Source organism: Capsicum annuum, chromosome 11 (assembly GCF_002878395.1).
Source record: "Capsicum annuum cultivar UCD-10X-F1 chromosome 11, UCD10Xv1.1, whole genome shotgun sequence".
NCBI lineage: Eukaryota > Viridiplantae > Streptophyta > Magnoliopsida > Solanales > Solanaceae > Capsicum > Capsicum annuum.
The window spans coordinates 180546617-180554055 of NC_061121.1; the positions used below are offsets into that span (position 1 = coordinate 180546617).

At 27.7% G+C, this 7439-nt stretch overlaps 1 pseudogene; it reads left to right on the forward strand.

The window, feature by feature from the left end:
* The window catches only part of LOC107847089, a 50731-nt pseudogene extending 44903 nt beyond the window's left edge, over nt 1–5828 (forward strand).
* Nucleotides 5829–7439: the final 1611 nt, after the last annotated feature.

The following is a 7439-nucleotide window of genomic DNA, read 5'->3' on the forward strand; positions in this document are numbered from 1 at the left end:
TAATAATAATTAGTAGTAGTAGTAGTAGTAATAGTAATAGTAGTATAGTGTTAGAAGCAATAGTAATACATAATATGTAGAAGTAGTAGGATAATAATAATAATAATAATCATAATCATAATCATAATCATAATCATAATCATAATCATAATCATAATAATAATAATGATAATAATAATAATAATAATAATAATAATAATAATAATAATAATAATAATAATAATATCAACAACTACATACGTAGTAGAAGTAGTATTGTTTGAATTTAAATATAAATTGAAAATACCTCAATTATCTCCACTGATAAGATTATTATAAAATTTAAACTGAAAAATTAATTGTTTAGTTGTGAAGTTGATTTATTTTCAAGGCAATTAACAGTTATTTGGTGTATTTTACGTGCAATCATTATTGATTATTATTATTATTTTTTTATTATTTATCAGAAATGATGTACTTATGATATTTGGCTTACCTTTTATCACCTAATACTTTGTGAAAATTGATATTAAATTAAGTTGGTATAGATTTTGATTGATTATGTTCATGTAATTCTTAATTTATAAGTTTATGCATACGATGGACTTCTTCGATTATCTTATATTTACGTTTAATACTATTAAAAAAATAGAAAAAAACATAACAAAGAAAGTTAAAAACTTATTGTTGATATTATAATTTTTTAATGATCATTGATGTTTGATACATTTGTAATTTGTTTATATCTTCAATGAAGATACACTCAAAAGAACGGTATAAAATAAATCTCTGACGTAGTTGCTGTAGTTGTTTATTTTTGTTAGTATGATTATGAAATGTCTTTTATTTGATTGAATAGACTATCATCGATCTCTTAGCAATAATCACTTATTTAGCTTTTTAATTATTTATTAGTATTTATGATTAATATTGTATTTGTCTTTTATCATAAATGTATCTATCATGGATAAAAAAATTACAAGTGATGTTAATCATTAGATTTCTACGAATAACTATCAAGATATGTTTTTATGCTTAATTTATTTTTTAATTAATTTAGTATTATTTATTATTAATATTATTATTTTTTAATCACAGATACATCTAAGGAGTCTGAAGTTTCCACGGATATGATGTACGTAAATATTTAAAAAATGCATATGAATATTTGAGAAATCAACAAGTACAATGGAGACTCGAAATATATATAAAGGAGATTGACCAGATCAGTTTCATAAAGAATAAATGTAAATATACTTGTATGTGCATGAATATTATTATGTCATAATTTTTTTATCTTAATAAATTTCTATTAAGCATAAAGACGACTCTAGAATAATACTACATTTACATACATATTTTTTTTAGGGGGGTATCAAATAAATTTGTAGGTATTTAAATACTTTTATTTATTTTCTTCAAAATTTTACTTGCAATTTATATTTGTTAATAAATTTTTTTACTAATTTTGCGTGTCATTATATTATATAACAAGTGGTATGTTTTCATTCATTTTTAGTAGTTCCGTATAATATTGAATTCTTTTTAATCCTAGAGACAAAGGTAATAATTTTTTTTAAAAAATATGAATTAAAATAAATTAAAAGTGAACATGAGATAAAATTATCTCCAATAGATGTGAAGTGTTTATCTCAAATAAGAAGTTACTATAAATTTTAAACAATAAGTACTACTAAAAAATTAAATTAGATTATATTAGAGTCTTCTTCTATTATATGCTTCTTTTTGGTAAAATCTACTCTATGTTTCATTTTATTATTTATATTATACATAAAAAGAAAACCTTATAATTCTAATTTCACGTAATGCAGAACTTATTAATTATAGAAATTTAAATATATAAATAATCAATCAATGTTTCTATTTATATATAATAATAATAATAATAATAATAATAATATAAAATTATAATTTTAAAAATACTCAAATTATATCTCTATTTATATTTTGTATTAACATAAAACTATAATTTTAAATAAGGTATGATAGATAAATTCAAACAGTGGGAAAATTATGAATCATACAAGTTAAGAACTAAATTAAATTTTAAGAATTAGAAAAATACATATTTATTTATACATTAAAAAAAAATAATAAGTAAGAACATTAAAAAAATTGATAAATAAATATGTAAAAGTATAAATAACACATAACTATAAGTCAAGACAAAATTAGAAAACAAGTTACAATTATAGTGTAAAAAATTTAAAGGATGTGGCTTTCTGTTTAGATAAAAAAGTATTTTTAACTATAATAAATAGAATCTTAAATAATACATATAATGTACCTGAAATTTTGATAAATAGTAACTAAAATTTTGATAAATAATGAATTAAAGGAATACTAAAGTATAAAAATTTAAATTAACTTAAATTGTAAATTAGCATTGTATGTTTTGAAATAAGTAAGAATATAAAAATTAAAATACAAGAGAATATAGAAAAAACTGTAAAGATAGGGGAGTGGGGGTAGGGTGGGGTTAATATTTTGAACTAATTTTGAAAATATAATATAGTAAATAGATAATACATATTTTACTATCTATTTAAATTGAAAAGATGTAAATAATAGAATAAAAATGAAAAAACAATCACAAGTAAACAAAATTAATATATTTATTTCATATGAATCAAAAGAGCACTTAATAACTACATTAATTGATAAGCTATTAAAAATTAATATTTACAAGTTAATGATAAATTAAAATAGTGAACAATATAATAAATAAAATATGAAATATAATTTTTTTAAATATTTTAGGATTCATTGTCACTATTTGTATAGCTTTGGCTATGGAATGGTTGGGGAGGTGGGAGTTTATTTCTTTTTTGGTTTCCTAAGGTATCTCCATAGCCGGCAGTCGTGAGACTAATCCTCCGTTCCACGGTCAGCGCACTAAGCGATAGGAAACTGGTCACAAAGTTTTCTCCATTCACCAGAGGTGGGGATCGAACCCCCAACCCCTTGCTTAAGAAGTGAGGTGCTGAACCACCACACCCATCCTTGTGGTTAAAGGAATTTATTTTATTAAGGAACAATATGATATTTGAATTCTGTTTAAGGTAATATGATTTAACATGCTCGAACAACATAATTCGAAAAGATTAGAAATAATATTTTTATCCGCGCATTGTGCGGGTATATATACTAGTTAGCTATATACGAACAATGTTCACGAACTGTGTGGTAATTGCCTAATTGGACATTGTTTCATTTCGTGAAACTGAAAAAAAAAGAAGCTCTTTTCTTACTTTCTATTTCCTCCATCCCAAATTTTCTATTGCAATTAGAATCTAGACAAGTAACAATTTTTTAAATTTAATCATGAATTTTTCGAATATATGAATATATATATTACTAATAAGAGGGAAAGCACACAGATGAAGCACGCAACAGACCGTCAATATATCTGCTTCAGCTGTGTACTTAAAAAATAAAAGCGATGTCTGATCTAATGAATGAAGCCACAATTTTTATGTCAAGGGTCTTGAGATCAAACCTCATTAACTACACTATTTCTTTTTAGTCTTATAATTGGGGTCTGCTATGCTCTGCATCGATTACTTGAATTGGCTGTTAGTATATCTCTTTGTTTTTTCTTTTTTGTTTTTTTTTAAATATTTTAGTAATTCACAAATTTCTTTCAAGAATAATTATAAATCTTTTATTCCAATTTTGAATAACTCTTAAGTATTTTTAGAGTAATAGAATATAAATATATATATTTTTTGTTTCAATTTATTTGATATAGATCAAATTTTGATAGTGAAATATTTAAATTTAATTATGAATTTGAACATAGAATCTTTAAGCTTTTTGAAACAAATTATATATTTGAGTCAAATGATTGATAATTCAAAATATTTTAAAAAAATAAATGAAATTACTCTTAAAAACAAATTTGATTGGATTTATAAATTTGAAAGATGTCACATAAATTAAGATTGAGAGTAATATAAAATACTTAATAACCAAATTTACGTAATATTATATCTATTTTTTTTTTTACCTAGTCAATCATTAAGAGATAATATGGAGAAAAAATATTTATTATTAGACTAAATAGGTCAAGTTCGCAATTAAAAAGAGCAATTGAGAATGGATGAATATCAACAACATTTAGTAGATTGTAGAATAAAAAAAAATATTTCTTTAAATAAATAAATAAATATTATAATTTTTTTATTATTATTATAATATTAATTTAAAATACATATTAGGTCATGCATTGCACGGGCTTCTCATGACTACTGGTATCACTTAGAAAATTGAATTTGATAAAGGCATCTATAGTGGAAGAATAACTTAATTAGCACATGTTCACTTGGTGGGAATTGGACCTTCGTGTACACATAATATGTTAAAGTTTGTATCATAGTGTCAAGCACTAGGAGTTTTACTAACACAAAATTAAAGGTAAGCTTTTGGAGAACTAAAAGATGCATTATTTTAGATTCTGCTCTTGACAAATATGAAAGTTTTAGCTACGCTAACGAGTATTTTCTTCAGCAGGACAGAATATGGCATATCAAAGTGCTCCTCTCTCATTAATTTTTGTGATACTGTTTGTTTATCGATATCCAAACTATGCAAAGTTTGATCACATTTTAAAATATAATTTTTATTGTATCAGCATGAGAATAATTGCTATTTATAGTACATTTTATATAGTTTTTGAAGATATAAACTTTAATTTTAAAATATTAAGTTAATCTAATCACTTTAGCTTCAAAAAATTTTCAAATTGACTCTTCATAACGAAAAATGTCTCAGAAATTGAGATGGATGGAGCATATTTTACCTTTGGGGTTGATTTTGAAAAAGAAAGAAAAGAAATCAAATTTCTCACATGTATACACGTCTATATGTATAGGGTCACAAGATGATGGTGGTAGAGGCAGATGGAAACTTTGTTGAACCATTTTCGGTACAAGACATGGACATTTATTCAGGTGAAAGCTATTCAATTATTTTCACCACAGATCAAGACCCTTCCAAAAACTAGTGGATTTCAATAAGTGTAAGAGGAAGAGAACCAAAAACACCACAAGGCCTCACCCTACTGAACTACCTCCCAAACTCAGCATCCAAAGTTCCTACATTATTACCACCACCTATTGCACCCCTTTGGAATGATTATAACCATAGTAAGTCATTTTCTAACAAAATTTTTGCCCAAATGGGATCACCTAAGCCACCACCTCAGAACCATCGTCGTATTATTTTTCTCAATACTCAAAATAAAATCGATGGTTACACAAAATGGCTATTAATAATGTGTCATTAGTCTTGCCAACGACCCCCTATTTAGGGTCCATTCAATATGTCAGTGCTTTCGACACTAGACCTCCACCAGACAATTTCCCTAAAGACTATGATGTCATGACACAAGCACCAAATTCTAATTCTTCGTAGGCAGTGGTGTGTATATGCTTAAGTTCAATACAACAATTGACATTATCCTACAAAATGCCAATGCCTTAACTAAAGGAGCAAGTGAAATTCATCCATGGCATTTGCATGGAAATGATTTTTGGGTTTTGGGATACGGAGAAGGGAAGTATAGTGAAAAGGATGTCAAGAAGTTCAATTTGAAGAATCCACCATTGAGAAATACAACTTTGATTTTTCCCTATGGATGGACTGCATTAAGATTTGTGACAGATAATCCCGGAGTTTGGGCTTTTCATTGTCACATTGAGCCTCATTTGCATATGGGAATGAGAGTAATATTTGCTGAAGGTGTTCCTCTTGTTAAGAAAATACCCAAAGAAGCTTTGTCTTGTGGTTTGACAGGGAAAATGCTCATGGCTAGCAAGCATGATTAGTTGTTGCTAAATAAAAAAATTGCTTTTTAATGAAGTTAAGGTAAGAGGGGTTTTCTTTCCTTTCTTTTCACTTTTATCCTTTTGATAATTTTTATAATTTAATTCCTACCGTTGAAGGTGATGAGGAGGAAATGTGCAAAAAATGGGGTGATCAATGTGGTTAATCTATTTTTAGTGTCTTGGAAGTTCAGCAAAATTAAAATGTGTGCTAGTAAGAGGTCAAGGGTCTCGATGTTGTTTGTGAATGTATTGACTTATGCATGATTGGCTATAGTTCTATGTTTCTTCTTAATTAAGGTTATGTGTTGGGGTGTGCAAAATTAAATTGACCGATTGTCACGATCCGAACTTAGGACTGGCCGTGACGGACATCCCAAACCATGAAGGCCCGGAACGCCCTTCTCTATCAGGTAATGATGCACAAAACATTCATTTAATAAAAGAAGATGCGGAAACATAATCTGCTACGGAAACATGGTCAATTCTGAATTCAACATAAGTATGGGAACTGTAAATCATCTATATCTAAATAACATCTAACTCAGTCTGCGAAATCTCTACTACATGAAAATCTGACAACTGTCTGAAACTGGGACAAGTCTTCTAGTAGACCAAAACTGAAATAAGTGACACAATATGAAAAGACAGGTCTTCTGGAATAGAGAAGGCTCAGAACTGCACAATCTTATCAGCTGTCTGAATTATCTACTGCTTATCTGAACCCCTAGACTGAGTCTCAGAACCTGAGAGGTAGGGGGAAGAGGGGGGTCAATACAGATATACTGGTACACAGAGCATATCCAAAATAACCATTTATTATTCAACATATATGAGAGAAATTTAAAACATTTCATAAGTATATCATATAGTAAGAATTCACATGGGCATTTTAAAGACTTTGTAAAAATCATCTCAACTCTGAGAAATTTGTGTTACTTCAGCGCTAGGTGGTATACCCTACAACTCTGAAAAATTCCATGGGCTATATGGAAACTGCCATTAACTCGGCAGAGAATCCCCCAACCAAAGTGTGCCGCAAGGATCGGAGTCTCTGAATCTACTACGCCACACGGTCATTGCCAGCGTACAATAATAATCTACCCGTATAGACAAATAAGATTTTAGGCTAAGAGTTGCTTGAACTCGCGCCTTCTTCGGGTAACCACCTAACCCTCTTTAAGCCCCTTTTTAAAACTCTATCAAAACATACAGTCTCTGAAAACAAACTCTGAAAACATGCTTTGAAAACATAATCTGTTATGGCATAAATACATATGATATCGTCATACCATTGACTTACAAGTCACATCTCTGAGCCATTATTAGTCTATCGTAAATCTCTGTTTTCAAAACACAAGTTCTGGGACCACCATTTCAATACTTCAATTCAAAAAAACTCTTTCTCAAACCTCATGTAAACATATGCAAGGAACTCATCTTTGTCAAGCATTTCAGTAGTACAGTACAAGGTGGTTATGTCAAAGTTCTCAATTCACATGCAATTCTTTCTCTTAAACACAAGAACATATTTATATCAAGAAACACCCTCTCAACAATTTCAAATCATGCTCAAATGCTATAATATTTTGAAAACATCTTTCAAATCACAAA